Here is a 20,974-nt window from a genome sequence, read left to right on the forward strand (position 1 = left end):
AGAAACAAACCAAACAAAAATGGAAGAAATATTAACTTTGTGGTTTTTACCTAGACAAGAGCTAAAAGAAAATTGTTAATTCTGCCATTCAAATGATGCATTAAAGGGGCAAAAATTGTTAGCAATAATGGTGATGAATGTATCTCTTCTAGTAAACAATTATGAATTAAAATCAGATGTATGAAACCAAAGCAATGAGTATGAGAGAAATTCGTATGATCATCAACTGCAAATGGACTCCTGATTTCTGACAACAATCCACTAATACCATGACAGCTCACAGAAGGTTCAACACCACCTGTCTCACCACAACATAGTTTGACTTAATGTCAGTAATAACATCCTCCTATTTCAAAGAGAGCCTTCCTCCACCAAGCAGAAAGCCAGTGTAAGTGAGAGGAAAAAAGTAAGGAAGGCTGGACCATGAAACTAGACAGATTAAATTTTTCAGCATGCAAAGATTTCCAGTCCTGAAATCTGCATCAAGTATAACATTATTCTGATGAAGTAATTTGCAGTAACTCACAAATATCAGGGGACATCTATTTCCTTTATTCACAACACTTTTAATTGAAACAGGTGTGAAGGAATGTGATGGTAAAGACAGTAAATGGTGGTTGTGGAATAATGGAACATTTTAGATTACAAATAGCTAATCTAACAAGAAGTGAGAGCTTTACACTTTTAAACCACTTCTCATTGTAGTATCAGTAAAACAGAGTCACTTAACACTGTTGAAATCTACCATTGTCCTTAGAGTCAATACATATGTAACTAAATTTATCCCCAGTTAACACCACATTATTGCTACTCTATACAATCTCTGCAAATTATGATGCTGAAAAAGTAGCTGCTGTTGTCTGTAATTCTTAAAATAAGCAAATTTGATCTTACAGCTTTAACATTCGTAGAAAAAAAAATAAATTACCAACTGTAGACCAAATCCGGCTTCTGAATTGGGGCTGTAAACCAAATTCTCTTCAGAATGCTTCAACAAAGTACTTTATTTATTATTTTAAGTGATGTTAATATTAGTGCAGTGATGGGTTGGTTTGTTGTTAGCTTTTTTTTTTTTTAATGTAAAAATAAACTAAAATTCCCAAATTACCTTAAACTGCTAAGGTGCTTAAACTACTGAAACAATCCATCAAATGTTTAAAAAAAAATTAGAAGTTCACAGTGTCTTACCTTACAAGAGCATGTGCTCTTGCATGAACTTCTGCAAGGAGATTTGAGTACTGGTTCTCAAGATACTGCTTTTCTTTCTGCCAGCAGTCTTCCTGTGCTTTTAACTGTCCAGACATTTTCACAAAAGCGTCCTCCTGGTTCTGCTGAAGGTTGTTCATAGTGTTAGTCTTGTGCTTGCAAATATATTCTAGATGAGATATCTGTGTGACAAGCATTTAAGAAGAAATTATTCCTTACCTTTTCACTTTAAGTTAAGCACAGACTATTCCAGCATAAAATCTGAACTGTAATGTCGTCAATATTTTTATTAAAACTAAGTAAAACCCTTTCATGGCACATTAGTTACTTGGTTCTCAAAACAAAACTGAAATATATTCTGAAATAAAGTATTCTATTTGGTTTCAGTTTTGCCATCCTTGTACCATCTTGCAGATGTTTGTCAATTTCTTTGTAGCAAACCTGATGCAGATACTTCATACTTTTTTTAAACAATTGTATTAAATATTAGTAAATTAATAATCCAAGTATATTCTTTAGAAGTTTGTGATGATGGCAAACAATAATTTAAAAACAGCCTTTAATTTTTTGTTTGATTGTTTGTGTTTTTTGTTGTTGTTGTTTAAAAGCCAGGACATTCCAGATTAACACAATTGCAGAGAATGTTTTCCTTACGAGTAGCTCATAAATTCATGATGTGTATTCAACAAGCATGAAGGGATTCACTCTTGTGGTTTAACACTGCACTTCCCATGCAAACTAAATGGAGGAATGAACCAAGCCAACAATGATCTCCAAATGGACACACCTGCATCTTGTTACTAGAAGTAAAATCCCAGAAAAGCTGCTAAGCACATGAGAATAGCCCTAGAGACCTCACAATCACTCTTAATAACAGTACTTAATTAAAAAGCAAGCAACAATAAGATACAAGCCCCACAAATACGGCCAACAATATTCATCCCCCTTCCCTTTCCTTTCCTCCTCTACTTCAAAAGAGAAATAAACCAGAATAAAAAGTGGAACCCTAAAGAGTGGCAGAGCTTAGTCTTTAGAGCCAGCTGACTTATTTAAAAAGGGGCTTTTTCCTTTCTAAAAACACTAGGATTTCTGGGAAGAATGACTGTGTAAGCTCACTTGCATTAAAATCACTCAAAAAGTACAGCTCTCCTTTCACACAAATACTAACATGTTGTATAATAGTTATTTCTATTGTGTTTCTGAATAAAAATGTCATAATCCAGAAGTTACAATTAAACAAAAAAAACCCCCAACACTGACATTCTTTTATATAGTACATCTGAACCATCAACACATAATTTAAAGATGGAATTCCTGGATAAAGTGTCTTTTGCCCCAGGATTATGGTAAAATAAAGACCTGCTTCACGACTGTGAATGACTACATTTTGTGAATTTCTTCATCAGTAAGATGAATTTATTATCTTTTAATTAGGTCCCTGTGGCTAGTATTAGATAGACCTTTCAGCATGTCCTGCACAGAAAGTGGAGCTAAGAGGCTTGATTCACACACCAGTCAGATCTAAATTGCCACAGCAACAGCATCAAACTGAGCAGTGGACGAACCATGATTAATGGTATTCATTTGTTAATGTTCAAATCTTTTGGGGGGATGTGTATCAGCCTTTTTTAACAAGACTGCAGTGTGAACAAATGTCAATGAGCTCAGCAGAGGAGACTCACCCTCTTGTTAGCCTTGTGGAAGTTCAAGATCAGGGCTTCAACATTCTCATTCTCGAACTCTCTCCAGGGTAACACCTCCAGGGGAATGTCCGGGTGTCTGGCAATCACATGGCTGTCTGCCATGCTCTGGAATATGTTCAAGAGGATGGACAGCTCCCTCTGGAACACAAAGAAAAATTAATTCCTGTATCTGAGTAATGTTAAACTTAAAAGAGAGGCATCATATGTGTAGTAGCAGTGCTGCATGCAGCTGAAAACAAGCCCTCAAAGTTAATTCTCACTGCTTTACAAAATTCATCAGTTCGTATCTAATAATAGCAGACATAATATTGCATAATATTACAGCAGCATGAGAAAGCAGGTTTCACAAAATGTATCTAATTAGACACATTATGTAAATAAAGTATGTGAATAAATTCCAGTCCTGTGGGGACACAACCATGACATAGCACAGATAAAAATTTCTATGCTCTTATAGGATGCAATTCATTCACCCATGTTAACACTTTCAGGCGCACTCAAACTGTGCTCCAATGTCACTGCCCACCCAGAGGGACGCCAAATGTCACATCCTGAGGTATCTTCTTAGGCATGAGATCACCTCAGGAGGACATAAAGGTGGTCCGGAACCCAGTTTTTTCCGATGCCCGCCGATGAGAGACTGCAGGAGACTGTTCTTAGAGATTTTCATGGTTGTTTATTATTTCTTATCTCAGGAATTCTTTGCCCAGCTAACAGCGGTCTGTTCAACCAGGCATCCAGGGCGGAATCTGCCTGGTAGAGGCAGTACTTATCTTTTATACTCTAAATTACGCACTAGATATTTATAATACAATACAATCTTGTTAAACTGTCCAGCTTTGTCCCCATCCAATCTGAAAGTGCCAGCATGTCACCCAACATGGATGACACCGAGAAGAAGGAGGAAGAAGTATACCCCGCCCCAAATCCTCCATCTTGGCCACAAGACCCTTAATATAAACATTCTAGAAATCTGTTAATTCTAATTCTAACAGTCTAATTTACACTCTGTTCATTTTTGCAGCTTGCATTTCTTAATGTTGGTAAATTGTTCCAAGGAGCTAAATCCAGCCCCTGAGACACTTGGGTCTCATTCAAGGGTATTTGGGGACCCTGCCAGGGGAGTCTTGAAGCCCCCAAGGAAGCCAGGGGAACACCCTGAGCTCCCACACCCCAACACCTGCACCAGAAAATCATCCAATTGTTGTGCTTGGCAGCACAACACACTCTAAATTCTTTTAAAATTTCGTTTTGCATAGATTATGTATGATTAAATCACTGGCCAAAATAGGCCTACAGCTCCACAAGCCATGCCTCATTTATTTACAGTGACTTTAATCAGTGGTATAATAAATTGATTCAGTTTATAAATAAATTCTAGCAACAACAGCATGCAGTAGAAATTAAATTCTTCATACTTTAAGTACATACCAGCAACTTCAAAACTTTGATTAAGATAATACAAAGCTGTATCTCAAATGCCACGAGCATAAAGTATGTCAACCACTGTATCAGTATGGTCAGAAATCAATATAAGATTCTCTAGAATGAAAAGAACATATTCAGGGAGCAGAAAAGTAGTATAAACATGAAAAAACACCATATAGGTCAGGAAAACAGAAAGGGAAAATGAAAGGAAGAGAACACACTGACATTTTAGGTTATTTAAGAATTGTTATTTCTTTTATCTCTCAATGCCCTTGTGCCCTTTGGGCACCAAAATTCTGTCCTGGTTTTAAGAACAGGTATTTGCCAATAAAGGCAGAAGCTTCTCTTTGAAAGGGAGAATGTAAACACCCTCCCTCCAAATTATTATAAATTTGAAATTAAGGGCCTCTATGGCAAAGATATGGGAATTAAGAATAACAGTTCTTTATTGGGAAAACAGAAATACAAAATATGTATTACAAAAAAACTCCCAATCCTAACCCTGACAGAGTCAGAATACAACCTGACACCCCATCAGGGTGTTGATAGCAGTCTGATCAAATGGTGGCTACAGTCCTCCTGCAGAGGCAGGAGCAGTGCTCCTGTAGAAGGGTGCAGCCTTCTTCCAGAAGTCCAGGGATGATGTAGAAAGGTCCGGCTTCTCCTAGGGAATTCAGTGGAAAAACTGATAACTTGCTGTCCAAACGCTTCGTTTTTATCTAGGTAGGAAAGGCTTGGTTCCTCCCCCTGGCTGGAGCATCTCCCAATGGGATGATGTAATTTTATCAGTCAAACAGTGGGACTTAATGGTCCAGCAGCAGATGATATCTTCTTGGAGGGAGGATGGGTTGTGGAAAAGATAAAGATGATTGCCCCTTATGGTCTTAAAGATGGCCCATTAGCAGACAATAGTGTCACGGAGATAAGGAATCACTGCCCCACCCGGCTTTCAACAGATGGTGATAGAATACACATTTCTGGCCACATCAACCCACTACACCATGATAGCACATCATATGGATTCTGATGTTGCTTTCCTTTTTTAATCAAATGAAGAAACTTATATTCTTTCTAAGAATGTCTTTTCAAGTGGTTATGTGTTCAGTTACCAAGCCTCATATCATGAAATTCAATTGATTACTTGGATATGACCTAAAAATTACATGTAACAGACAGAATTCTTCATATTTTAGTTAACGCAACAGCTCTCTTCAGAGAGACCATGCCACACCTTGCATCATCAACCTTGATTTCAAGTACAGTTCTTGCTCCTAAGACTCTACTCTGGAATGACTTTTAAAGCAGACAACCTAGAATTTTAATCTGTTCTTGTACTGTGTCAGTCAGGAAAATATATACATCAACAGCCTGGCATGACTAAACAGCCAGACGATGAGAAAACTGCAAGGCCAAACAACAGCACAAAAGACATAGAAGCAGAAACAAATCCAAGGAAGAATTTAAAAAAGATTGCCTGAGTATTTAGGCATGGTATCAGAAAAGCCAAAAGCTCGCTTAAAATTGATGTTTGCAAAGGATAACAAAGGTTTTTACAGCTCAAGTTTTAACTCTCTTACTAAAAACATCTTAATTACCATGAATCTTGAATGAAATGCTCAGACCACAAACTTCCTTTCTTGACGGAAAACCAATTTCTTTCATTCTCCACTATTCCGTGTGTATGTCAACATAAACACCTCTGTGTACAGACCCAGATAGTTCTAGGCTGAAAGAGAGGTCATCCAAGTTCTGTTACCACAGACACAGCAGATTGTGCTGAGCAGGAAATATGCCCCAAGTGATTTCCTCTGCTCTCCCACATTTCAGTATTTTTTAACTGATTAAAGCTTTCTGCAGCCATTCAAAAGTTGAAAACAAAGATTACCCACTATAAATGATGCACAACTTCTTGACAGAGATTCAGTTGGTGCACTGAAGTGGAAAACAATGTTTCCATAATAATGTAAGTGTATATAGGAAAGCCATCTTTTCTAGAACTGCTGAATATGTTTTCCTACTCTCACCCCAGCCATTACTGGAGGCTAGACCCTACCATAACTATGATTTTCAAAATTTTTGTTTTGGCAAATAATCTGTAAAAGGCCAGTTACTCTCTCTACCCATTCACAATATCTTTGGTTACTGATATGGGTCTGCTATGAATGGACTGTCAGGTTCTGAACCTTTGGTTTGGCACATTGCAATAAATTTTCTGCTAACTGAAAATTGCAGGGAATATAAACTACAAGCTGCACTCAAGCTGTCTACTGCCTTTTTACAATGGCTTCAGAAGGAAGCTTACACTTCTTTTCCTCTCTCATGTGCATTTTCTGTCTCTTTGAAACCTTTCTTTGCTACCACTGAAAGAGCTTCTCTCCTGCTGTCTTGCTCTTCAATCAAAGCATCTTCAAGTTCTTCAATTCTTAACTACCAAGTGATAACAAAACAGTTTAAGGGAGCTAGGAAAGACTACCATGGTCTTCAATGCTCTTCACCATTATGTTCTGCTTTTTACAGGTGAATATATTTTCTTTAAATTCTATATGGAATTAGAAAGCATTGAACACATATAAAAATGTATTAATACATAGGGTTTAAAACAGAGAGAAAGAGATATGCTGATCAAAAGCACATTTCGTTTTCCTTTCATGGTATTTGGATTTTCCTGTTTTCAATTATTTATATTACTGAAGTTTTCCAGGGGAATACTATTTTTTTAAGTTGACTTGTAAAAGGGTGAAAATAACTGACTGAAGAAGTGACAATGCTTATTTGCGCTCATCAGAAAAGAAGAAAAAAAAAAGATTAAATTCCTTTTTCTTTTCTCATTTAGTTTTTCAAAAATCCAGTATGAAGGCTTTGTTATTAAGTACAAGATCCCTCAGTAATCATCTTACAGGTTTTTCCACAATATTTTTTTTTAAATTAACCCTAATTGCTTTAATGGATCAAACCCTGTGTGATGCAGTTTAATAATAAAATAATTTAATATTCAAGTATACATATTACATTTTTCCATTTATTCAAACTTCTCTGGTAACTGGGGATATAACAGCTTTGAAGCTGAAATGTACTCTGAATAATTACATTTGGAACGGCAATCTCAGGATGCATTAATATCTCACATCTAGAGAAGCTGGATGTATGCACTTTATCTCCAAAATTACTCGAATGCCCATTCCAAAGATATAGGACAGGATATTTTAACAGTTTGACTATTGTGAAACATTTTCTTTCCCCTCACTGTTTCAATGCGACTTTGAATTCTCAAACATAAGAATGTGACATTTTATTTTAATATTTATTCTATTAACTTGATAGTTCCCTGAAAAAGGGAGATATTTTTCTATTACCTTCTACACTTTTGACATTCATTGCAAAAAATCTATTCAGGTTTTCACTGGAGCAAAGAACTCTTACCATTTTTGAAAGATTGTAGCTTTACAAGCTCATCTTCTGTTTAACTGTAAACTTCTACCAAATATTTAATAAAAAGTTTACCTGCATGATTTCTATTATGTATTTATATTCCATATGTGCGAATCTTGCTGCTTCAGCATTTTCCTCCAGTTTCTTTATTTTCACTTAGCTACCTAAAAGTATATTTTGAAAATATTTAAGTCCAGATAGATGATAACATCATGCAAAGACAACTTTATTTGTTCAATTTATTAGTTTATTATTTAGTAGTATATCAGTTTATTAGTTTATTTATTTAGTTTATTATCCATCAGCCAATCTGTGATATCTGAACTACTTGCACTTTGGAACTGTGAAAACTCATATCAATAAATAAATAAAAGAGAAAAAAAGACACACCCAGAATATTAAAACAGTATTTTCTGTTTAGTTATAGAAATTGACATAGAATTATGTTCTTGTTGCATTTTTTATAATCACTATCTCCATATAAAGACCTAGACATGGAATTTCAATTGAAAAAGTGCTTTCAGCAAAAGCAGTAACTGCGGAGCTGCTATAATAGAAATTCACATGCAAATTTAACTGCACTGTTTTCTATCAAAGAAATCTTTTCACTTAGAGTGATGACAGATTTGAAAAGAACAATACACCCCAAAATGACTCCTGCCTTCAAGTTATGCAACAAAGATCAAGAAAAAGACATGATTATTAAAAATCATTTCAGACACTTAAGGTTCCACAGATATAAGTGAAGTAACTGATTTTGAAAAGGTAGAGCAAAGTAGCAAGTATGTAGGACTGAATCCGCATTCTAAGCACTTCTGTTAGGGAAATATGAACAGAAAAATAAATAAATAAATAAAAGTTTAAAATACTAGCTGTTGGCAATAAATTTAAACTCTGTATAGTCTCACATATTCATAAAAGGAAATAATTGAGAAACAGAGATCTGTATAAGGTCTATGACAGACAAAGTCAGCAACAGTACAGAGCTTACCAAACCTAGTCCGCAACATCAGCCAAAAGGCTTAAGCTTTGCCTCTTCTCACAAGATTTATCTGCTTAACATGCTTAATCAAAAAAAAAAAAAAAAAAAAAAAAAAATTTCACAAATCCTGCACAAATACTCCCCCTATACCTCCATATTGCTAAGAGTATTTTCCCAGTGACATAAACCTCTTCCCATCTGCTGTTCAAACACCACTCCAGGTCAGACTCGCAGCATTCACCTATGAATCCACCTTTCCTTGAGAAACTCCACATTTTGTTAATCAAACACAAGGCACTCAGAGGTTCCACCCCTCAAAAATGAAACTTCTCATTTGTGCCAGTGTTTTCTGAGACTCCTTTCAGCAGGCAGAAAGCTTTACCTCCAGGTCCCTGACAGGTCTCTCCTTCTGTCTGTCCTTGAGATCCAGATGATCAGCCTGGAGCCTCAGGATCTTGCTGCAGCCATGGTGCTCTACCTCCATATCCCTCAACTTCCTGAGTGTGTTTTGCAGGACAGCATTTGTTTCCTAAAGAGAAATAGGCAAATGAATAAATAAATGCATCAAGAGGTACTTTTTGGAAGATGAAGTATTGCAGTAGAGAGTTCAACAGAAGAGTGGAGACTGCATCAGAAGATGTTCGAATTTTAAAATCTAAGAACGCCAACAGAAACTATCTAAGAATACGTCAACAGAAATGTTTAACCAATGCAGACACACTTTTAATTCGTCATCAAGAAATCTGTGAAAAATCACTGTGAACATCACATTCTGTGGTAAAACTAAAATCAGAGCCAGATCTCCACATCAAATCTTCCCTTAAAGAGTAGAGCTCTTCCAATCTCTTCTGTCTCCCATCTCAGTGGCAGTGATAGAAATAGGGTGAATTTGGTGAAATGATGCACGAGGGCAGAAGTTCATTTTTGTTCTGATTTTAATTGCTAAAGCTTCAAATCAGATGTTTTTAGAAACAGTTATTCCCACAGACTAAATAGTTTTAATTACTGCTATTCTGAAAAGGATTTTCTTCTACCTAGAAATTGAATAACTTTAAAAGCTTATGAAATATGAAGTCCTCTGTAGAATAAAATAAGCTGGTCCCAACTTCAATTTCTGTATTCAGAAATTGAACTAAGCTACAAGTTGGGAGAATTACTGACATTGCTGGACTCTGCAGCTCTGTGAAGTCACTGCTACAAAATCCCTGTAGCCCATATGAATTTGGACTATATTTAAGCTAATCCTCTAGGTTTGCTTGTCCAACAAGACAGGATCCTTCCTTTCAGAATGCTAAACAAATAAATAAATAAATAAATAAATAAATAAATAAATAGGAACCATTTCTACAGAAATATATACCTGGAAAGATGAAGAAATACGTATTTCTTCAGGTTTATCTTCCAGATGTTAACAAATGTGAACTGGACAATGTGAAATAAGTAACAGATAGTTTGCTAAACAGATAGTTTTTATACTGGAAATGTAAGTAATATTGGCAAACTAAAATTGTCGTGAATATTTCAAACTCATTAAACAAGTCACCTTGAGCTGCAGGATTTCAGAGTTTTGAAGAATCTTTTAACTTTTTGGAGGTGGTATTACTAATACAATAATAATAATAATAGTAGTAGTAATAATAATAATAATAATAATAATAATAATAAATTATTATTATATATTATTATATATAATATATAATATATAATAGTAATATATGTTTAATACTATTCCTGTAGCCACCTGCAAATATTTTTGAAAAACACTACTGGCCTTTTTTTTTTTTTTTTTGAGCATGTGTAAGCTGTGCAATCTCACAGGTATTATAATGAAAAAACTGTGAAGGGATATGATCTCCTGCCTAACCACAAGATGATGCTATTGCCCTTCCTATAGAACTCCAACCTCTCCCATCCTGGACCAGGATACCCCACCACAGCTCACCACAAACCTGTCACAAAGCAGAGAAGGTGACTTTTCCTGCATGTCCCAGAGTCACATTTCAATACTCTATGACTTTGCTCCCATGTCTGCCTCAGCATTTTCACAGCCAAATTCAGAATTGCGGCTCATGAAGTGCACTTTTTCCAGCCAGGATTTGCCTGCTGTAAAACAGTGCTCAGAATCTCACTTCTCTGCACGTATTAAGACCACAATTAAATCTCCCCAGCTTTCATTTTATAATTCAGAATAACTAAAGGAGATTTAAACAGGGCCTGTAAATATGTAACACAAAACACTGCCACACATTCCAACTCATAATTTATAAATCTCTTCCTCTACAGCCACGGGCAGAGAACACTGCCAAGAAACTGACAGAGAATACTATGTCCTGAGCCATCCACTGCTCCTTTTGTACTTTTTTGAAGACAAACATCACTTGACAGAGCATGACTGTGTTAGTTTCACATGTTTGGGGGGAGGGGCGGATTCACCTCAGAGCAGGCTCCATGAGGCTGGGGAGTGGAAGGGGCTCTCCCGTCTCTGAGAGCTTCCCCTGTGAGCAGCTGGCACCAATCAGAAAGCTAATTTGGTGATTGACAGCTCGGGAAACCAATGAAAAGTTTGCTTTCACAAATCACAGTGGATCAGGTCTGCTGGCTCTCTTTCGGCTTCCGGCCTCCGAGGGTGGTGGTCCCTGGCAGGGGGGCTGCGGCCCGGCTCTGGGCTCGGCCTGGAATCCGGCCCGGTGCCCCGGCTCGGCACCTCGGCTCTGCGGGGGGCCCGGCTTAGGACCCCAGCCTCGGCTTGGTGGGGGGCCCGGCCCGGCCGCATGGTCCCGGCACCCCCCCCCCCACCTCCCCGACCACATGGCTCCGGGCGGCTCCGGAGCTTCCCTCTCCACGTGGCATGGCTGAGCAGGGGGGATCGGGGAGCCACCAAAGGCTCTCCCTTCCCCCCTCCCCTCTTCTTGTACCTTTCTAAGTTTTAAGCCTGCCTTGTCTCTACTCCTGAGTCCTGTCTCTAAAAGAAATTAATATATTAAGGTTGGCAAACCCAAATCACACCGTGACAATGGCAAACTTTTTCAACACTGATCTTTGATGCAGCATTAAACTCTCTGAATGTAGCTTCTACAAAACACTGTACAAAACAGAAGGCAAAAACATTTTAGAGCCTCCACACAATAACTGAGCCACTTACTGTTAGCCAGAACTTAGAGCTTACCCTGCTGTATACCTGCCAACTTAAAAAAGAAAACTCTCTTTAAATTAGCCTATATCCTGCCCTACTTTTCCAAGAATTAGTTTTGAATAAAAACTGACTTGTGTTTCTCCTTGTTTTGAGAAGGATCTTATGTGATGTCCACAAACTCCTTTGTTTTCCTTTACCACTGCATCCTGATAGCTTGGGTTAAGTGTTTACCATGACAAACAGCCACAACACATTCCATCAAAGCCCCAAAGCAGTGTTGCACACTAAGTGTAACTTCATGAAGCTGTAATCTTCAGAACTATTCTGCAGTACTTAGCCATTTGGGGGATTATTTTTCCCCTTAAACCAGAAAAATCCCAAACCACCACATACTTTGTGCCAAAAAAATTTTCAGTAAGCATCTCATGGAACTTTCCATCTATTAATACAGCATACCTGATGTCTCAGTTTGATTTGGATTTGCCAATTTTAATATATTTAATTTCTGTAAGAGATAGGATTTAGGAGTAAAGACAAGGCAGGCCTAAAACTTAAAAGGGTATATAAAAGAAATTTATTGGTAACACAGGAAACATAAGAAATTCAGAATAAGATTTCCACATAATTCCTTCCCCCCTGCCCTTTCTATATTTCTTAACCACAACATACAGAAACACTTCAGTCAGTTTTCCACTTAAATAATGATTTCAGTTCACTTTAGAGAGAAAAGTCCCTTTTTTGGTTTAGGCATAGGGGCTGTCTTCACTTTCACAATTTGCATCCGCCCAGGGAAAATTTGCAAATTGTAGAAATTCCTCCCATTTTCACAGTCTTTCCAGAGCTGTGTTATGGGTTATGCCACACACATGGCGTATTACTTTTAAGGACAAAATATTCAAAGACAAAAATTCTCTTCATCACCTTTTCCATCAAATGTCTCTGTCCATCTTTCCAGTCTCCAGAACAGAAAGCCCCATTCCCTCAGGGCAAAGGATATTTTCTTCAAGCACTTCAACTCTCCCAAGTAATTTTCCACTGTTTAAAGTAATTTCAATGTAGTCCAGTTCCCCCAGAGCTCACAAAAAAAAGGTTTTTTAGCCAACTTATCTATGGTGTCTCTTCAATCTCTTCCCATCTGGAAACTTAGCTTTCCCTTCACTGACTTCAGTAGACTTCTTGCTTTATTCATCTCATTCAGGGGAGCTCAGGAGATCTGCAGTCTTATCTGAACATTAGATGGGTTAAAACTGCACACATAAGGTGAAGGGAGCTGGGCCAGGTTCTGCTGGAGATGTGCCAGGCCATGCAGGCTGCGTGAGGGAGGCTCTGCCGCCCACAGCTGCTTTGAGCTGGTGGCAGAGGCTTCTCTCTCGGCCATCAGGGCCCCTGGCTGAAAAACGGAGAGGCCTCGGTGGCTCCCCCACACTTGCTTGGCCAGGCCACATGGGGAGGGGGGCTGAGCCGGGCTGGGCCAGGCCAGGCCGGGCGAGGCCAGGGCCCAGCTGGTTGTTACCTGTGTCACAGACGGAAGTGAAAAGAGGCAGATTAACTTTACTGGTGTAATTTATTAAACAAAAATAACTTTTTAATTGGCTACTCAGGCTATCAATTATTAAATCAGTCCTCTGACTGGTCCCCGCAGACCAGAGAGGAAACTCTCACACAGGAACAGCCCTCCTGTGTTTCCTGGTTCCATGCTCTCTCAAGGTGACTTCCCTCAATGCAAAAACAGCACATCTGACAAGCCCTTTCTGTTTGAATATTTTCCTTTAATAAGAAATTCCATTTCAGTGAGGTGTACTCTGCAGGTGTTATCTCTCTCCACTGCAAATCTTTGTTGTTCCTCTTCCCACTGCCACTGAGCACTTTGAAACATTTTCTCAGCCTCTGCTGCTTTCTGTCGATACTTGTCATTGTGTACTGTTGTTTACGGGAAAAAAAAAAAAAAAAAAAAGTAGACAAGTAGCACTGGAAATAAGCATGTTCAGGAAAAAAAGATATAATGAATGTAAGTTCTTCTGTGTATTGTGATATCCTGTGAAATGCTGTAACATTAACATTTTCAGTTTCACTACAGACAAACAATCACATTTTGTGTTCCTGTAGCATCTTTCATACAAGGACATAGAAACGCTTTAGAGATTTTTACAAATTAATGCTCTTCTTGCTTTGGAAAGAAATAAAAATTCAGCTCTTTCAACTGATGCCTCCATAGCATGGGGAACTTAATTGCATTTTTCTGGCAACACTTGGTTATCCCGGTTTAGGAAAAATTGGGGAAAATCTCCAAAGGAGCTCCCCAAAAAACAAACCCCCAAAAACTCCTCCCCTCCCATCTATGGGTTCGGAAAGAACTTCCTCAGAGGTACAGTGGAAAAAACCTGTTTATTTAGCAAAACACACAGAAAAAACACTCCCCAACACGAGAAAAAAAACCAGCCACGGGTGATGCAGAAAACTTCACCCGTCCGAGTGGATGCAGCCGGTGCTGGGAAGGGCAGGAAACACGTATTTCTTGTCACAATGGTGCAGCGTCCGGGGGTCCTTGATGTTCAGGCCGCCCAGGATCAGGTATTGCTAGCTAATAAGGGAAGGAGAAGTAAAGCAAAAACGGCAGAAAAGGCGCAGAAGCAGAGGGGGATTTGCAAGTGGCAGCAGGCTGCAAGCCGCAAGCAGCAAGCAGCAGCCAAGGGGCGCGGTTTGCTGGCCGGCCCGCAGCAGCTCGTACCCGTGGGGGCGGGGGTATGCTGCCTGGCTAGACAAAACAAACTCTCCAGGCATGAGCAACACACGATTTGGGGATACAGAGCTCTGCGACGTCACCCCAGGACACTTGTCTAGCTTATTTCCAAGTACCTATGTGATACTTTAGTCTGTGTTGATTAATTTCAAGCTCAGTTTAAGTAACAGTAAAGGCAGACACCTGCCACAGGAAAAAGACTCTAGAAAAACCTGAGGCATGCTGGGCGAATGAGAAAAGACTTAGCTTTTCTGGGGAAATTTAATGTTGCTCAAGAAATTTAAATCTTCAACCCAGCAACTGACCCAAGATAGGGAAATACTGCATATATCTCTCTGTGAAAGCTTAAATGCCAAGGAAAAATTCTTCTCCTCTAAGCAGTTTTACTAGCAACTTTGCTTCATTCCACAAACTGGCTTTTGGGTCAAAATATTTTGTATTAGCCTTTTATGTTACTAAGTACAACTAGCTATATTGGCATTTATGAGCTCACCACTTTCAAGCAGATTTTTACTTCAAATTCATCCCATTCTTCAGAAATTTCTTCCTAGCTGGAGAAGGGTGAAAAATCCAGAAGAGACATGTAAACATAAACACAGAGAATTTGTGCACATAGCGATGGAGAAGACCTGTCAGCTGTCAGGAAGTCAAGCCTCAAGAAGAACAGCAGAAAAACAGTTTGGAGAAAACGCTAAAGACAGGACACAAGTGAGGTGGTCTGTCCAAGAAGTGGGATCTTATCAAAAGCACCACATGAGGTAAGCAAGGCTCCAAGAGACCAGGAAGAAGAAGCAATAAGTTAAAAAGTGAAAATGAAATGAGAAGCAACAGCAGGACTATTTGGCTTTTTTGACATTTATCACAATAAAAACAAAAATGTAAAGAAAATGCAACAAAAAAAACAAACCAAACCAAACGAAAATGAAAACAAAACCAAAACAAACAAAAAATCCCCAACCAAACAAAAAACAGCTTGAGAAATTTAAACCAACCAGAAGATTTTTATAATGTGTGTATTCTCCAAATGAGTGAAAGTGCCTATTTCCTATTATCTTAAAAAAATCTGGCAGTATAAGTGCGCTTGCAAGTTCAAGTTACCTTCCATCCTTGTAAGGTTACAAACTCCGGGAGTGCTCCAGTCTTTCCAGTGAACACCAGATGTTCACAAATACATCTCCTGTACTAAATTTAAAGAGTATTATACTTACATAGGTAATAAAAAAATGCATCTCCCCAGCTTTTAAGAGTGAGAAATCTCTCTCTAAGAAGGATTTGGTTTCTGAATGCAGAACTAGTAGGGGAAAAAAAGTCTACGTAAATCCCTTCCTTTCCAAATACTACTGTCATAACACCCATTATTTGTATAAAAAGAAAGCCAAAGATGACATGATGAGAGAGATATGAACAATGAAAAGCTAGAAATTTGTGAAAAGATGAAAGAAAAAAGCAGGACAATGAGAACCCTTCGGGGGAAAAAAGGGCTTTAAAAAGAATGTAAACAAATAAACAGGACTAGATTTTGTTTGTTTCCCCCCTGAAATCTAAAAGGAAGAACTGCTGGACATGGTGATAAGCAGGATGTGGAGAGGACACGTTAATTCCAATTCTGTACACACTGAAGGAAGAAGTAACAGAAGGTAAAGGAGCAAGAAAAAAAAAAAAAGGATTGATAGGTATAGTAGGTTATATTTCATTCATATGAGATAGCAAGGGTTTTGTAAACTCTTATGAGCTTACTAAAACAGATGAATAAGACATGGGAAAATAAGATGCTTCCAAAAAATGTAGTAGCCATAAAACTTTGTGCAATCTCTGCATGTTTTAATAACTAGGGACAGATGTGTCCTCTGGTCTGTAATTTTTTTTTTTAACTTACCTTGCAGTTCCAAAAGCTTTGCTTTTGCATCATATAGCTCTGCAGAATACATCTGTACATGAGCATCTCTTCTAGCAAGGGATATTTCACTCTGCAGAACTTGACTAAAAGCCTCTCCTCTCTTGAGTGCCAACTTTAATTTCATTATTTCTTTTTCATAGCAAGACATATAGAAAACAAATATTTCGGAAATTGCATTCAGAGCTGCCATCTTATCACATCTGAATTTGAAATACATTTGAAATGCACATTTTAGATACTTTTAATTTTTTCATCCAAACTGATCCTCTTCCTAGATCATTTTCATGTACCTTAAACATACCCCTCTGTTTTTCCAAACATACCCTGCCTTAAGACAGACAATATAATTATATTCCACAGGCAATTTTCTGGTAACTGTATTTAACAGCTAGAAAAACAGTCATGTTGGGATACTAGATTATCAGACACCTAGTAAGTCACTATGTAAAGACAAACTTCAGTCTAACCATGTTCAGCAGTGAAGCAGAATGCTATTAAAAACAACAAAGAAAACACTTCAAAAAGGGTTTTTATTTGGTATAAGATAGACAGTGTAGTCACTGCTGCCAGAAATTTGATCCAGGAAACTACATTCAAGCCATCTGAGTGCAAAAGGTGGAAAGCAAAACATGCATTTCTTCAGGACATCTACACAGCAGCATCATCATTATTAACAGTAGCTCCATTAGTGGGAAATATTTTAACCCCATTACAAAGGTTTTCTCTGATGCTCTTGTGGCAAACTAATACCTAAATGAAGTAGCAGTGAGAAAACTAAAATTTTCTTTAATTTGTATTATTATTCCTGCTCTAAGTAACATTACTGCTCTTAACAGTTTGTTAGGGGCAGCTGGTGTGGTGCTCATTCCTTTGTTTTAGATTAAATACAGCCAATAAACCAAGTTTGTTGTTTCACATCCATTTTTTTTAGAGATTCTTGCTTCTTACACAGTGAATTGCTCTTGTCGTGCTCCCATTGTTCCATCAGTGGTGGGGTGATTCTCTAAAATGGATCCCTGGAATTACCGGGATTAAAACACTCAAACAAACAAACCATGTCTTACGTTGAGAATTCCAAAGCTGGGATTGCAACATATTCCTCTGCATGACTTTGCTGTTGTGTAGTGCTCAAGTTATTTACAAACACCTTCAACTGCTAGCAATGGCACTAAAAGTGATATCAGTTCCTACAGACAAGTATGAGAGGTCTGTACAGTGACGCTGCTTTGCTGTTTTTCGACTAGTGACTGTGATTTTGATTCACCTGTGTTGGGACTCTAGACAAAGGGGTAGGTGGGAGCTGGCTTCCGGGTCGGGGCGACTCGTGCATCCGGCAAGCAGAGGAGGAGGAGGACTCCCGTCTGCAGCGCACACGGCCAGAACAGAGGAGAGCCAGGCGCTCTGAGATAAACGGCCGTGCATCTCCTCCGCTCCAGCCTCTTACCTCTGAGGGAACAGCTAATCACCTGTCAAATAAGTGGGCCAAGTGACCTGGCCTTTATAAAGCCTTTGTTATTACAGATCAGCTCTGGGCGGAGAGCCTGAGCGGCGGCGCACACCATTGCTACTCCCAAAAAGGCCACACGGAGGAGGAGTAGAAGTTTTTCAGCTCCCTTTTCAGAGACAAAGCTGGATCTTTCCTCCTCTCACCTCCTGTTAGAAACAGAAGTGGTATGTTATTGTAAGGGGAGGTCCTGCTGGGAGGGTGTGATTCAGGTCACGGAGCAGCTCCGGATGGTGACCTTGCCTTCTCTGTTGTATTTCCCAGCTGTGGAATGCTATTTTCAGTCTTAGATGTTATTTGGGCTCGTTATTTTAGGGGTTTCAGCTCTGAATGGTGTCCCAGCATGCTCTGCGATTTGCATTTGCATGTACTCCACTGACGTCACTCCTCCCCCTCTGTCACTGGTGCCATTTTAGGGAGACAATTAGGGCATTAACCCGACGCGAAAGGGGTATGGGATAAAACGATTGGGCCGAAAACGGGGTGAGGCCAAGAACTGAACATTAACAATTAACATTACAGACAACTGCAAACATTTATAAAAACACACAACTTTAACGGCTGTAAAACTTTCTCTGGGGAATGTCCCCGTGAAACCACTTGCCCTGTCCGGAATCCCAGTAGGGACCGAAGCCACGGGCAGCATCCCCCTCCCTCCCGCGGGAACGGGAATGGGGTCAGGATCGGCATTAGGGACAGGAAGGGGAGCGGGCTCCGGGAGCGGGATCAGCAGCAGTCCCGCGGGGACAGGAGCAGGGAGTGGGGGCGGGGCAGGAGTGAGGACAGGACCAGAGGCAACGGCTGTCCCGAGGAGACAGGAGCAGGGAGCTGGATCGAGATTGGGGGCAGCCGTCATGCGCGGACAGGAGCGGGGAGCGGGATTGAGGGCAGCCATCCCGCACGGACAGGAGGGGGAAGCGGAGTAAAACTCTCTCTGAAGGATTTATTCATAACAACCTGGATGCAAATGGTGAGTGAGGAGCCTGCTCAGACACAGCCTCCCCCGTCCCCACGCTCCCGCCTGCTCTCCGCAGCTCTGCGGGCTCTGCCATGTGTTACATCACCGGGAACAGACGCAGGCTGAGTGTGTCCGCGGCTTAAAAAAGGACTGGAACTGAGTTGTTCTGTTTTGTTGCTAATTTTAATAACTGCTGTTGTTTTCTGCTTGTACAGTTAGATATATTAGTAAGAGCTGCTATTCCTACACCCTATCTCTGCCTTAGAGTTCTTGATTCAAACAGTTATAGCACTTGGGAGGGAGCGAAATTAAATTCTCTATTTCAAAGAGGAGCATCTGCCTTTATTGGCAGACACTTATCCTTCAAACTAGGACAACCTGATGAGAGGATTATTTCAAGGAAACAAATTGCATCTAAGGAAATAAATTACATATATTCCAAGTGTAAAAAATAAATCAAGCAAACAAACAAAAAAGTCCTTACAGCTTGATTGTATTGATTGATGAATTCCAAATGTTTTTTCTCAAGCTTATAGAGTTTCCTTCTCAAATCTTCAGTGGTATCCATTTCAGATTGATTTCTGTACTGAGGTAACAGTGGCCCTTGCATATCATTACCTGAGCTGAAAAATGTGTTTTTAAAAAACATGAGTATTCCTTTGAAGCTTTAATACTTCTTTACTTCAATTACCCAAGCGTGGCCACAGAGTTTTTAACATTCACATAAGTAAAATTACTTTATGCAATTTTGATCTTACTATTACTCTTTGAAGAAAGGATTATATAGAATTGCTTATTTTGCAAGATATGAGAGATGTGGCAGCAGGAACTTAAAAGAGAAATACGCTTTGGATTTACAAAGTTGGTTTAAGCAAAGTATGTTCATTATTATTTTTAAGCATCTTTATTTTCAATAATGAAATTCCAGAATTTTTTATAATTAACTTACAGGAGGCTTAAAAACAGCATTCCAATCATGGAAGTTAAAATAACTGGCAAGCTTTTTGTCTCCACAAAGTCTAATTTCTAAACACGAGTTACCGTGTAACAAACAAAGACACAGATGTGGAAAAAAACTCTCTTTTTACATACTTTGTCTTCAGAGATACACACATTCAAACTACAGACATGCAACTGACCACAAACACAACACAAGTTAAAGGTTTATTCCTCCAAACTACCCTGATTCATCTTAATTTCCACTTCTATTTCAGTTAAAATCTACTTGGAAATTAGCAGAATCAGTCCTCAAGAGCCCCAAACAATAATAAAAGAGTCAAAACCAAGTTTCTATATATGAAGTGAAAAATTTAAACACAGAATACACAAATTTATGTACATACACACACTTAAATATATACGTATACATATGTGTGTATACGTATATATTGTGTATGTATATATACACACGTACATAAAAATACACATATATTAACTAGGTAAATAACTTTAAGTGAAATTATTATAACTTCAAACCAGAAAACTTTTAAGTTTTTTCAGTAACAGAAAATCAGTGTTCATGTTATTTGATATATGTTAGTTTTTACATTATTTTAAGTACGTAAGAAATACTGCAATAACTGTTTTCTCCACACAAAACGGCAAGAGTTCATGGGCAATAAATGTGAAATACACCGATAAAAGAAATATGATTAAATTAAGCACTAAACTGGTATTATATAATACAGAAATGTAAATACTTGAGTACCGTGCCTTTGCTTACATGAAATATTTTTTACAAAAATGATATTGTACTGGCATTTAATTAATAGATCTTTCTAAATGTGACCACTTTACTTCTACATTTATGTATAGTACAATAAACCAAAATTTTGACCAAAAATGACCAAAAATTTACCTAAAGACGTTTGTTTTCTCACGTATTTGTTTTTTGACTGGCATAAAGACACAAATGCCATCAAGAAGGGGATTGGTAACTTAGATTAAATCTTACCTTTAAAGACATTACTACAATTAAAGGATAAAATTTCAGG

This window comes from Oenanthe melanoleuca, chromosome Z, assembly GCF_029582105.1.
Source record: "Oenanthe melanoleuca isolate GR-GAL-2019-014 chromosome Z, OMel1.0, whole genome shotgun sequence".
Classification (NCBI taxonomy): domain Eukaryota; kingdom Metazoa; phylum Chordata; class Aves; order Passeriformes; family Muscicapidae; genus Oenanthe; species Oenanthe melanoleuca.